This window comes from Equus quagga, chromosome 14, assembly GCF_021613505.1.
Source record: "Equus quagga isolate Etosha38 chromosome 14, UCLA_HA_Equagga_1.0, whole genome shotgun sequence".
In the NCBI taxonomy this organism is placed as follows: Eukaryota; Metazoa; Chordata; class Mammalia; order Perissodactyla; family Equidae; genus Equus; species Equus quagga.
Genome location: NC_060280.1, coordinates 45,698,280 through 45,713,268, shown reverse-complemented (window position 1 = coordinate 45,713,268; position 14,989 = coordinate 45,698,280).

Here is a 14,989-nt window from a genome sequence, read left to right as displayed (position 1 = left end):
CACAGCTAGGAAGTGGCACAGGTGGAATCTGAACTCTGGAAAAGTCTGGTCCCAAAGCCAGAATAGATCACCACCTGGAAAAGGTAGGGACGGGACTAGGTACTGCACAGGTGAGTTCAACGTAAGGTCGCTGGTGCCACACAGCTTGTGCTTATTATGCTTGTCGTGTCCCACTCCTTGCTGCACAGACAACGTGATCAAATAAATGAATGTTGAGGATTCCAAACTTTTGGACTGTAAGTTATTATTATTATTAAACAACTCTTGTAGTTTTCAGGCACTTTTGTATTCACAATCTATTTCAATCCATGTAATCAGCAATTTTACAGATGAGGAAATCAAATTCAGCAAAGTTTGATTTGAATAGCAAATGGGGAAATCTAGAGTTTTATTTGGAGCATGAGGTTGCTTTTGTTTTGTTTTTGCAGTCATTTAAAAAAATAAATTATAGGGTGGTGTTAATTTTATGAAAGCTAAACATACATTATTTTAGCGTTAAATAATTCTACAAAGCTTGTAACCAAATAATACAGGGGGCTCCTCTGCCTCCATTTCACCCCAGAGGCACCCACTTTCATCTCTTTTTTCTGATAACAGTATTTACAACCATATAACCAAATGCTTATTTTGCTACTTTTATGTTTTTCAGTTTGGGGTATCATGTGTTGATTTCCTACTATGGAAGATGAGGATTTAGCTCTCTTTCATGCTCTGCACCTCACATAAACTTACTGTCCCCTCAAACTTCCTAATAGAGATAAATTGAAGTTTTGGCTAGAGAATTTACATTATTATCGCTATGTAAAGTCTAGTCACAGCTGAGCTATGTAGTATCCTACGGTCACTTTTCCTTTTTGCATAACCTTTTAATTACTTGGAGTTAATAATTGTCTTGTTTTTTAATTTGCTTGGCTTTTAATGCCCTTATCACTAATTAATTCCCAAATTCTTCCTCCTTGTGTAAATATCTTAATAGTTCAAACATGTGAGGAATTCAATCAATTTCATCTTTTTGAGGAAAGTCCCTCCCAGAGGGACTTGTGATCTATTCCAGTCTGGACTGGTTGCTCTATAGACCTGTGGTTGCACACTGTTGTCTAAGGATTTCCCTTCACTATCCTGCCTCTCTCTTGCATTGGATCCCTTATTTTGTGGATCCATCTTTTTCTCTTTCGGGGTTTACTCATTTATATTTGGTGGAGCCTATCTCCAGTCAGTAGCTTTTTGAGAAATGGTATAGGGAGGTAAAATGTCCAAGTCCTGCCAGGTTTGAAGGTGTCTTTATTTTGCTCTCTACTAATGTGGAGGTTTGGCTGGGTAAAGAACTCTAGCTTGGAAATAATTTTTCCTCAGAATTTTCGAGTCATTGCACCATTGTCTTCTGGCATCCAATGTTGCCATAGAGAATTCTGCTGCCATTCTCTTCCTGAGCCCTTGTGTAGGACCTGTTTTTTCTTTCTAGAAACTTGAAGGATCTTCTCTTTGTCCTCATTGTTCTGAAATTTCATGATGATACAGCTTGATATGGGTAAATTTTTCATCCATTTTGCTGGGCACTTAGTAGATCTTTGCAGTCTGGAAACTCATGTTCTTCATGTTAGAGATTTTTCTTGAATTATTTTATTACAATTTCTTTGTTGTTTTTCTGGGACTCCTGTTATTTGTACGTTAGATCTGATTTGGGCTCTAATTTTCTGACCTATTTTTCCTACTTTATATCTCTATTTTTGCACTGTTTTCTAGGAGATTTCCTCAACAGTATTTCTAAACATTCTATTTTTCACTTCTGCTATCATGTTTTTAATGTCTCAGAGCTCTCCGAATATTCCTTTTTATACAATATCTTGGCTTTATATCATGGATGCAATATCTTATCTCTCTGAGGATACTAATGACGTATTTCATTTCCAACATTATTTTCTGCTTGTATAATTGCTGCTTCCTCCACGTTACCCATTCCTGTTTCTTATGGTCTCTGTCTTAGTAGGTTTCCTCAGTCGCCAGGTGATCCTTGACTGTCTTGCCTTATCTGATAGTCGAGCATATGAATCTGTGCATATGGTGGGGCTTATAGACTGGGGGTTTCACTGATGGGTGATCTGTCTAGGCTGTTCAGTTGGGGAACCCCTGATGTCAGTATTTTAAGTTCTTATCTCTTGAACTACTCTGATTCTCCATGAGGTGACTCTTCCAGTCTCTCTGCTGGAGGATATCAGTCAGGTACCAGTATCCTGGGAAGTGAGTGGGAGAAGAGAACTGAGGGCTCAACATGAAGTATGTAAATATTCATGAAATTCCCGTTTCAGTATGGTGGTCCTGCCCTCAATTGTGCTTTGTACTTTCCAGTGCAGAGGGCCTCTGTTTGGCTTCCTTCAGAGAATTACCTCCAGTCTTCTGCTGGGGTGGGGTCATCCATACAGCTGTTCAGAATGGGGGAGCTAGGGGTCTAACTGCTTTATTTTTATTGTGGTAAAATACAAATAACATAAAATCAATATTTAACCATTTTTGAGTATACAATTCAATGGCATTATGTACATTCACAGTGTTGTACAGCTATCACCACTCTCCATTTCCAGAACTTTTTCGTTATCCCAAACAACTCTGTACCCATTAAGCAATAATTCCCAATTTCCCCCTCTCCCATCCCCTGGCAAGCTCTATTCTACTTTCTGTCTCTATGAATTTAGTACCTTAGGTACCTCATATAAGTGGAATCAGACAATATTTTTCCTTTTGTGTCTGGCTTATTTCACTTAGCATAATGTTTTTAAAGTTCATCCATGTTGTAGCATGTATCAGAATTTCATTCTTTTCAAAGGTTGAGTAACATTACATTGTATGTATAAACGACATTTTGTCTACCTGTTCATCTGTTGATGTTCATTTGGGTTGTTTCCACCTTTTGCCAGTTGCCAATTATGCTGCAATGAACATTGGTATACAAGTTATCTGACTTCCTGCTTTCAGTTCTTTTGAGCATATACCTAGAAATGAAATTGCTGGACATGTGGTAATTCTGTTTGACTTTTTGAGGAACCATCAAACCTTTTCAAGTGGCTGTACCATTTTACATTCCCACGAGCAAAGCACAACGATTCCAGTTTCTCTACATCCTTGCCAATGCTTGTAACTTTCCCTTTTTTTTTTTGTAATAGCTATCCTAGTTAGTGTGAAGTGGTATCACTTTGTGGTTTTGATTTGCATTTCTTTAATGACTAGTGATATTGAGCATCTTTTCATGTGCATATAAGCTATTCATATCCATTCTTTGGAGAATTTCTACTCAACTATTTTGCCCATTTTTGAATTGGGTTCTTTGTTATTGTTGAGTTGTAGTTCTTATTTTGCATGTTAATCTATTATCAGATATATGACTTGTAAATATTTTCTCCTCTTCCATGGGTTGCCTTTTCACTTTGTTGATAGTGTCCTTTGATTTAAAAAAGTTTCAGTTTTGATGTAGTCTCATTTATCTATTTTTTTGTTTGATGCTAATGCTGTTGGTGTCACATAGAAGAAGTCATTGCCAATCCAGTGTCATGAAGATTTTTCCCCCTATGCTTTCTTCTAAGAGTTTTATAGTTTTAGCTCTTACATTTAAGTCTGTGACCATCTTGAGTTAATTTTTGTATTAAGATCATAGTGTGGTGTAGGAGTACAACTTCATTCTTTTGCATGTGGATATATAATTTTCCCAGCACCATTTGTTGAAAAGTCTATTTTTTCCTCCATTGAATTGTCTTGACAACCTTGTCTAAAGTCAATGGTCCATAAATGTGAGGGTTTATTTCTGTACTTTCAATTCTATTGCATTGATCTGTATGTCTCTCCTCAGGCCGGTACCACAATATCTTGCTTAACATAGTTTTCTAGTAAGTTTTGAAGTAAAAAAGTATTAGGCCTCCAACTTTGTTCTTTTTCAAGACTGTTTTGGGTCTTTTGGGTTCCTTGCATTTCCATATGAATTTTAGGACCAGCTAGTCAGTTTTTGTAAAGAGGTTAGCTGGAATTTTGGTAGAGATTGCGTTGAATCTATAGATCAATGCAGGGAGTATTGCCGTCTTAACAATAAGTGTTTTGATCCATGAACATGGAATATCTTTCCATTTATTTAGTGCTTCTTTCATTTAATTTCTTTCAACGTTTTGTAATTCTCAAAGTTTTCCACTTCTTTTGTTAAATTTATTCCAAAGTATTTTATTCTTTCAATGGTTTATAAACAAAATTGTTTTCTAAATTTAATTTTCAGTTTGTTCATTGATACTGTTTAGAAATACAATTGATTTTTATATATTGATCTTGTATCCTGGAGTGTTGCTGAACTCATTTATTAGTTAGAATAGTTTTTTCAGTGGATTCCTTATGATTTCCTATATAAGATTACATCATCTTCAAATAGAGATACTTTTACTTCTTTTCCAATCTGGATGCCTTTTATTTTATTTTCTTGCCTAATTGCCCTGGCTAGAATCTCCAGTACAATGTTTAATAGAAGTGGTGAGAGCAGACATCCTAGTCTTGTTCTTGATCTTAGGGGGAAAGCATTCAATCTGTCACCACTAAGTATGATTAGTTTTGGGTTTTTATAGATGCCCTTTATCAGGTTGAGGAAGTCCTCTTCTATTCCTAGTCTATTGAGTGTTTTTATCATGATGGCTAGCTATAGCTCTTTGCTTTGTTGTTTTAGTGGTTGCTTTAGTGTTTATAGTATGCATCTTTAACTTTTCATGGACTACCTTCAAGGGATATTATACCACTTCAGGTATAGTTTAAGAACCTCTCATGTCTCCCCTCCCAGCCATTATATAATTGACATACATTTTACTTTTAGATGTTATAAACTCTGTAAAAATTGTTAATATTTTTGTTTAAACAGTCAATTATCTTTTAAAAATACCTATCTTATAAATCTGTATTATAACATTTACTTGTAAAATAATCTGTGAGAACATTTAGAACATTCTGAAAATCATAAACATTTGAAATTATCTTTTTTATAGGACTAATAGTTTTTTTATCACACCTTAACCATTTCTAAGTGTCAATATATTTACATTGTTGTAACAGATGTTTAAAACTTTTTCATCTTGCAAAACAGAAATTCTATATCCATTGAACACCAACTCCCTATTTCCTTCTTTCCCCAGCTCCTGGCAACAACCATTTTACTTTCTGTTTCTATGAGTTTGAATACTTTAGATATCTCATAATGAGTAGAGTCATACGGTGTTTGTCTTTTTGTGACTGGCTTATTTCCTTTAGTATAATGTCCTCAAGATTCATCTCTGTTGTAGCATGTGACAGGTTTTCCTTCTTTTTAAAGGCTTAATATTCCATTTTATGTATATACTACATTTTCTTTATTTGCTCATCTGTTGATGGACATTTGGGTTGCTTCCACCTCTTGGCTATTGTGAATAATGTTGTAATGAACATTTGGTGAGCAAGTATCTCTATATATTCTGGATATTAACCCTTTATCAAATATATGATTTGCAAATATTTTGTCCCATTCTGTAGGTTCCCCTTCCACTTCAAACTCCTCCAGCTTTCTATTACCTATCTTATGTATATTGATTCTTCTTTCTTTATCCCTATACAAATTGTTTCATTTCTGCTCAAAAATATATAAAATCCTTCCCTTTGCCATGCTAAATATCTCAAGCTTATATTATTCTACTTATTTTCCTTTGTGGCCTATTTTCTTGACAATTCAAGAATTACCTTGGTCTCCAGTGGCTCACATTCAATTCACTTTTTAATTTCCTATAGTCTGTTTCCACTCTCACCACTTGACTGAATTTAGTCTCTTGAAGGTCGTCAAGTATGTCTTAATCTCCAAATCAAGCTATACTTTCTCATGTCTCTTGACCTCTCTAATAGCATTTGACAATGTTTTAGACCACATTTTTATTGAAAGTCTCCTCTTGGTTTCCAAAACTGTGCATTTTCCTGGCTTTACGGCTAGTTCTCTAGTGGTCATGTCCCCACTGCTATCACCATTCTTTTCAGAATTCCAAACTCATCAATGTTGACATTTCTTCAAGTTCTTCCTTTGCTCTTTTCTCTCCTTTTGCTATTTCATTAGATTGCAATACTTTAATTATCACCTTAAGGTGCTGTGCCTTTTAAATATCTCCAGATTCAATCTTTATCCTGACTCCAATCCTACATTTCTAACTGCTGGATGAATGTCACGGTCACAAAACTTTGGAGCAGTGAGAAGCCTAGAGATCATTGCGTTCACTAGATTTCACACTGCTCCACAGGATCCAAGGGATTTCCTGGAGACAGAGCAGGTGCTCCTTTATCTTGAGCAGCTCCACTTTTTTCTGCCTTGTTTGTTCATTTAATACATATTTGTTGAGTGACTCCTTAATGTCTTACAGACATTAAAAAGATAATAAGAAGATATGATGAATAATTTGATGCTAGTAAATTTGACAGTTTAGATGAAGTGGACAAATTACTTAAATGAAGCTTTCCAAAATGAACCTAAAGAAATATAACCTTAACAGAAGTAGTTATAGAAATATAACTATTAAAGATATTGAATTCAAAATTAAAAACTATCCCACAAAGAAAACCTAAAGCCTCATTATTGAATTCTTACAAGCATTTAAGAATGATATAACACCAATCCTATCCAAACTTTCCAGGACTTAGAAAAAATTTTAACATACTCAACTCATATTTATACAAAATCTGAAAGAATGTTAAAAAAAAGGAAGAGAATAAGTCAATCTCCCTCATGAAGATTGATTCAAATATTAAATGAAATACTAGCAAATATAACCCAGCATGTAAAAAAAAAGGGATAACAAAGCATAATAAAGTTGTGGTTGTGATTTTTCTAGGAATGCAAGGTTGATTTAACATTTGAAAATCAAGCAATGTAATTTACTGCATTAAGAAAATAAAAGAGAAAAGGAAGAAATTAAACTTATTATCTGTCAACATGGTTGTGCACATAGAAAATTCAAATGAATGTACAGATATACTATTAGAATTAATAAATTTATTAAATTCACTGGACAGTCTATAAAAAAATAAATTTTTCTTTTATACAGCAACAAAGAAATAGAAATTGTAATGTAAAAAATATATCATTTACAATAGCATCAAAAGCCACCAGATTCATAAGAATAAATCTAAGAAAAAAAAAGAACTCCATGAGAATACTCTAAAACGTTATCAAGAAAAATTAATACCTAAATAAATGGAGGAATATATTATATTCAAGACTTGTAACGCAATCTTATAACAATGTTTAATTATCCTCAAACTGATTTATAATGTAACTCCAATCTAAATCTCAGCAGGGTTGTTTTAAAATAGAAATTGACAAAGGGATTCTAAAATTGAAACTAAATGCAAAGGGCCAAGAATGGCAAAACCAACCTTGAAGAATAAACACAAAGTTCGAACATTTATGCTACATGATAGCAAGACTTACTATCAAGCCACAGTATTAAAACTATGGCATTGAAGGAAAGATAGATCAATGGAATAAAATAGAGAGTCTAGAAACAGACCCAACCATATATTATCACCAGATATATGTCAAAAGTGTCACTGTAGTGTGTGTGTGTGTGTGTGCGTGGTCTTTTTAATACGTGGTATTGGATAAATTGGATATTCAAATGGGAAAAAATGAACCTTGACTCCTACCAAACATCAAACACAAATATCAACTCAATATGGATTATAGCACTAAAGGTAAAACATTAAAGCTTACAGAAGATAACAATGAAAAAAATATGTTCATGATCTGGGGGCAGGCCAGTATTTCTTAAACAGGAAACAAAATGCACTAACCATAAAAGAAACCAATTGATAAATTAGAGGTCATTAAACTTAAGATATTCTATTCATTAAAATCACCATAAAGAGAGTGAAAGGGCAAGCCACAGACTGGGAGAACATTTTTGCAATCCACGTATCCAACAAATGAGTTGTATCCAGAATGTATAAAGTACTCCTACAAATCAATAAGAAAAGGGCACACAACACAATAATGAAATGGAGACTGATGAATAAGTGCTTCACAAAAGAGGAGATGCAGATGACCAATCAGCATACAAAATTTGTTTCCTGTAATTAGTCATCAGGGTAATGCAAATTAAAAGTACGGTAAGAGGGCTGGCCCGGTGGTTCAGTGGTTAAGTGTGCACGTTCCACTTCAGCCGCCTGGGGTTCGCCGGTTTGGATCCCAGGTGCGGACATGGCACTGCTTGGCAAGCCGTGCTGTGGTAGGCATCCCACATATAAAAAGTAGAGGAAGATGGGCATGGATGTTAGCTCAGGGCCAGTCTTCCTCAGCAAAAAGAGGAGGATTGGCAGCAGATGTTAGCTCAGGGCTAATCTTCCACACACACACACACACACAAAGTACAGCAAGATATTACTACACATCTACTAGAATGACTATTTACAAAACAACAACAATAAACAAAGTGACAGTAACAATAGTTGGGAGGATTGGAGCCATCAGAACATTCATTCCTTGCTGCAAAGAGTGTAAATTTGCACAACCACTTTGGAGAACTGTTTTGGCAATTTTTACTAAAGCTTAATATAAGTATGTTCTATGGCCTGGCAGTCCTGATACTAGTTATATACAAAAGTGTATAATGTGTACACCAAAACCATATACCAGAATGTTCGTGCCAGCACTATTTATAAAAGCCTCAAACTGGAAACAATTCAAATGCGTTTCAAAAATCAAAAATAAAATGTATACATAAATTATTGTGTATTCATATAACAGAATACAGCAATGAAGAAGAACAAACCCCTGCTATAGGCAAAAATATGGATGAATTGCACAGATGTAATGTTGACTGAAAGATGCGAACACAAAAATATGCATAATAATCCCGTTTATGTGGGCAAGATGAAACGATGGTGATAGGAGTTAGAATAGTAGTTAACTTGAAGGAGCATTGAGGGGAGCACAAGGTAGGCTTTTGGGGTGCTGGTTTGTGTTCTATAACTTAATCTGAGTACTAATTACATTGGTGTCTTCACTTTGTAGAATTCATCAAGATTTCTGAATTTTACCGTTTTTCTTATAGCTCTACAAAATTATACAAAAATTAAGCATATTTTAATAAGAAAAAATTAGTCTGAAAATATTTTTACTCATAAAAAAATAATGTGGGTTGGGGCTGGCCCCGTGGCCGAGTGGTTAAGTTCGCGCGCTCCGCTGCAGGCGGCCCAGTGTTTCGTTGGTTCAGATCCTGGGCGTGGACATGGCACTGCTCATCAAACCACGCTGAGGCAGCGTCCCACATGCTACAACTAGAAGAACGCACAATGAAGAATATACAACTATGTACCAGGGGGCTTTGGGGAGAAAAAGGAAAAAAATAAAATCTTTAAAAAAAAAAAATAATGTGGGTTACTTTGACCAAATAATAAAGAATTACACAATTCTTATTCTTCTCTTTTTGTCTACAGTATCAAAAAGCTTGGAGATCATTTGTCAATTGCAGTAACTATATTAATTTAGGTGATTTCTTTTTCGTTCTAAATGCCTTTTGATTTTCTATTTCCAATTTTCATATTTGTGTTTTCAATTGTACATCACCTCAAATCTTCTTGGGAATAAATTATTGATTAAAAAAGTGTAAAATACAGTTTTATCTAGGAACTGTGGTTACTATTTTCCTTTACTTTTTTTGTCTTCCAAAAAACTAAAAATGAACGACAAAAACAGAATGGCTTATCCTTTTCTCATTTTCATTAAATGTAAAAAATCAACCTGTCCACCAGATGGAGGCAAAACTCAAGACTAAATTTTTCTTGTAAAAAGTTAAAAATTGTATTTCATGTAGAAACATGAAGTCTTTATCAAAGAACTAAAAACTTAATATATTGCCAGACTTAGTATATTACTTTGTATTACTTCACGGTATATTAGTAAAATCAAGGTGGATTAAGTTTTACATCCTGTGTTTAATTCTATAGATTGTGCACACATCTCCGGAAGTCATCTCAGTCTTTCTTCTTCTTAGTAACATGGCAATTGAATAAGCAATGGATGTTTATTAATATTGTTTTTTCTTCAGAAAAATAGATGCTATAATCACTTTGGTATCCTGTTCTAGATTCTAACAGTCCTGTTCTAAGCTCTTTTAAAAGCCAACAAAATCTTTCTTATAGTAACTAAGGCATCTTTTCAAATTTGTTGAATGCTCTCAAATGGATTAATTGTTTTAGGACAGTTGTTTTGTTTCCTACTCTGTCATTTAATGGAGAAACTGTACCTTTCAATTATAAAGGGCTTTTTGCTTGGAATTTTAAAATTCCAGTGAATTGGTGAAATCTATTTTTTTTGAGAACTCACAGGACTGCAGCCTCCAGGAAGATATTTTAAAATTTAGTGAAGAGGTCTTCCTGGCTCCCTCCTTGCTATGGAAAATAACAAAAGGATGGAAGTAGTTATCTTTGGATACCTACTTTTAAAAATCAACTTTATTAAAATATAACTTACGTACAGAAAAACTGCATTCCATTTAAACTATAGAATTTAATGACTTGGGCAGTTGCATATCCTTGAAAAACTACCACGACAATCAAGATACAGAACACTTCCACCACTTCCAAAAGATTCCTCCCGCATGTGGCAGTCCAACTTCTGTCCCTGTCGCCAGGCAACCACTGCTCTGCTGTCTATAAACGAGTTAATTTTTTTCCCCAAATGGATGTTCAGTTCCAGCACTGTTTCTTAAAATGTCCCATTTGAAATCCTTGGCACCTTTGTCAAAAATCAATTGACCGTTTATATCTGGATCTTTTTCTAGACTCTCTTCTGTTGATTTACATGTCTATCCACCAACACCACACTGTCTTGAGACTGCCAGTTAGTTTTGAAATCAGGTTGTATAAATCCCCCAACTTTGTTTTTCTTTTTAAAAATTGCTTTGGCTCTTATGATTTAATGGAATTTTTGCTTATTTATGCCATAAAATGCAATTTGCTCCTAATAATGGTAGTTTTTATCTTCTCAAACACTACCATAAATAAACTACATAAAAATCATATTAAAGAAAATGGAATTTTTATTGTTATGATTATTTGATAGACTGACTGGTGGTACATGGATATTAACATTTGAGAACATCACAGGTGAAAAGCTATAATAATTGAACACGAGCTTTCTGGAAACTCAATTCATGACAGTGGGCGATAACCTCCATGAGCCCAATTTCCTCATTTGTACAATGGCATCTCCCTCACAGGTTTATCGTGAGGCTCACATGAGATAACATATGTGAGCACCTACAGCACAGCTGGCACGCAGTAAGCACGCCATTGTTAGCTATTAACATCATCACGGTGGTTCCGAGTATTACATCTTGGATATCACATCTTGGAACTTTCATAAACAAGATCAAATGAGACTATGTCATTCTTGCATTGCAGAAATGATAGTTGGGGAAGGCTGATAAACAGATGTAGGATTTTTTTTACATTTTGATTTTGATATATTTCATCTTGGAATTAATTTTTAAAGTGAAAGTAATTGCCAAAATAAGTTATACCATATTATTTTTATATTTAAATAACAAATTAAAAGAATTTTAGATCTGTAATGACATTAGGAGATTATTTTCTATTTCCCCAGTTGTTTCCACTTGGAACCTGCTAGCTCCCTCCCCATTTTACCCTTCTCTGACAGAGGTCATTGGCTACTCTTATCCCTTTTCTCCTAGAAGTAAAAAGCCTGTGTATCATCTTAATACAGTAGTCCTCCCTTATCCCTGGGGGATATGTTCCAAGACACCCAGTGGATGTGTGAAACCGTGGGTAGTACTGAACCATATATATATATATATATATGTATATATACACACTATGTTTTCTCCTATACATACATATTTATGATAAAGTTTAATTTATAAATTAGCTACAGTAAGACATTACCAACAATAATAAAATAGAACAATTATAGCAGTATACTGTAGTAAAAGTTACCATGGGTCTTAGCAACCTCAGCATACAATTTTTTTTAGGTATGAACTCTCATCTCTTCCATTAAAGGAAGTAATTTAAGGCTTCTCTTTGGCATATCCGGATTGCCAGCATCACTACTCTTGTGCTTTAGGGATTATTAAGTAAAATAAGGGTTACTTGAACACAAGCACTGTGATACCAGGACATTCAATCTGATAACCCAGATGGCTACTAAGTGACTAACAGGCAGGTAGTGTGGACAGCGTGGATATGCTGGACAAAAGGATGATTCACATCCAAGGCAGGACGGAGTGGGACAGCACAAGATTTCATCATGCTACTCAGAATGGCATGCAATTTAAAATTTATGAGTTGCTTATTTCTGGAATTTCCGGTTAATATTTTCCAACTGGGGTTGATCACAAGTAGCGGAAACCTTGGAAAGCGGAACTGTGGATAAGAGGAGACTGCTGTAGTATTTTATACAGCAATGCAATAAAAAGTTTACATTTGTAATGGTGCAACCTATTAAAAATCAGGATTTGATTATCATCTCCATTAATACCCAGAAGTTAGAATTTCTCTAAAAATAAACTCATCTGACCTAAGGGGTATATTTCCTAGAGGTCAAACCTTGGGAGTAGGAAGTGAATTTTTCTTACAAATGACAAAGAGTTCTATGTTTTCTACATACAATTGTATGTTTTAGCCCAATTTTTTAATATATTTATGTCATTAATAAAATACTAAAATTTAAAATAGAATCAATGATTAATTTTTGAACGTACACTGATGAATATTTGGAATCTAAGGAAGACATGCACTTTAAATAAAATTTAATTGCATGCTAATAAAAGAACTTTGAGGCTACCCATATTATGGAATTTCCTGCCTTAGAGATTTTTGATGATAGCAGAAAACATTTGGCAATGTCTGGAGACATTTTCGGTTGTTGAAACTGGGGAGGGGTAGTGGGAGGTGCCACTGGCATCTAGTAAGTAGAGGCCAAGAGCACTGCTAAGTATTCTACAATGCACAGGATGCCCCAACAACAAAGGAGTTGACTCCAATGTCAATAGTGTGAGAAACCCTGACATCTAGTAAGTAGAGGCCAAGAGCACTGCTAAGTATTCTACAATGCACAGGATGCCCCAACAACAAAGGAGTTGACTCCAATGTCAATAGTGTGAGAAACCCTGACATGCAACTATCTTTCTAGATGGACTCCAAAACCTCCTCATTGTCTAAGGGTGAAGATTAAAATCAAAAGAATGAGTGAAAGGACACTAACATCTTTTTCTTCCTTCTGAGTCTTTTTGTAAGCTTTGCATATCTTCAAATGAGAAATATACAAAAGCATGTGAAAGCAAATCTGAACTCTGGTGCTTTTTTTTTTCTTTTAAGGAAGATTAGCCCTGAGCTAACTACTGCCAATCCTTCACTTTTTGCTGAGGAAGACTGGCCCTGAGCTAACATCCGTGCCCATCTTCCTCTACTTTATATGTGGGATGCCTACCACAGCATGGCTTGCCAAGCAGTGCCATGTCTGCACCCGGGATCCAAATCGGTGAACCCCAGGCTGCCGGGGTGGAATGTGCGCACTTAAGTGCTGTGCCACTGGGCCGGCCCCTGAACTCTGGTGCTTTCCTCTGGTACATGCACTGAAGGATCTGATTCTGTATCAGGTCTTTCCATGATTCTAACAGCAGAGCTGTGTCTTGGTTCCAGAGCTTGTGCCTTCAATCAGGACATGTTTTCTTCATGAGTTATTAAATTTGGGGTTTGGAAAAACCTGATTTTTAATGACGGAAGGCTCACTTTCTTACTTTTTTGGTTGCTAAAAATTGCCTCTGTTTAAGGCAGCTGTATCTGAAAAGGGAACTCGAATGACGGCTCAGGAGACAGTGCTCCTTATGAACTCACATTCACTCTCCAAAGACGTTTTTCTAATTTCCAAGTACTGTACATCGAGTAGAGAGGAAATGCTGAACATATTATAATAGAAAAGGAAGGAAGAAAACAAATTAGGTAGCAGTTTGCTTTCAGATTTATATAAGCTATTTATTTCATTAAGCAGATTTTCTGGCCTACAAATCCTGCTACTCTGAGATCCTCTGGTGGACGTGGCAATGTCATTAAATTTCGTAGTGAGAACTATTACATGTATGTGAGTTTCGATTGGATAAAGTGATAAACCAAAAATGAATGTCTTTGTATTTTTATTCTACTTGCTCAGCGTTAACAAGACCCAACCTGAAAAAGGGAAAAAATTAGCTATGAATTTAAAGAGCAACTCATTTGATAGGCATCAAGAAGCCGCATGTAGAACGAGCAATAACCATTCTTAGTTTCAAGGCCCTGGATCCACTCTCAAACACATTTTCTTTCAGAATCTCATTTCCTTCAAGTCCTTGTAATTATCGGCTGAAATTCTTTTGTTTTATTTTGCTTATTGCTTGAGTTTTTTTTTCTGTTGGAGACCTTTGATATCTGGCAGGGAACTTTGAAGACGGGGTATGCATTTTCTTCTAGGAGTGGAGGTGTTTGGATCTTGAAAGCAGCTCTGTGCAGCATATTTTACTGGAAAGTCATGAGAGAGAACTATAGAAATATAAAGGGAGAGCTTGGGGATCTTCAAGGAACCAAATATCTAAAACACGAAGGGCATTTCTGCTTGCAATGCTGAGTAAAGGGACCACTCAAGACCTGTTTTTGAGTACCTACCATGTAATAGGAACCTTATCCACATTATATCTCATTTATTCCTTATAAAACTATAACAGGATAGATATTATCTCCATTTTACATATGAGAAAACCGAGGTTATTCGCCCAAAGTCACACATAGGTGGCAATCAGGATTTGAACCCAGTTTTGTCCGGCTCAAATTTTAATGCTCCTCCTAACCATTCTGCTATGCCGTCAGGGAATGTTTTAGGCATCCAGACCTGTGCTGTTCAATGAAGCAGCCACTAGGCAAGTGTGGCTAGTCTGACTGAAGATGTGCCATAAAATACATAGTGTAT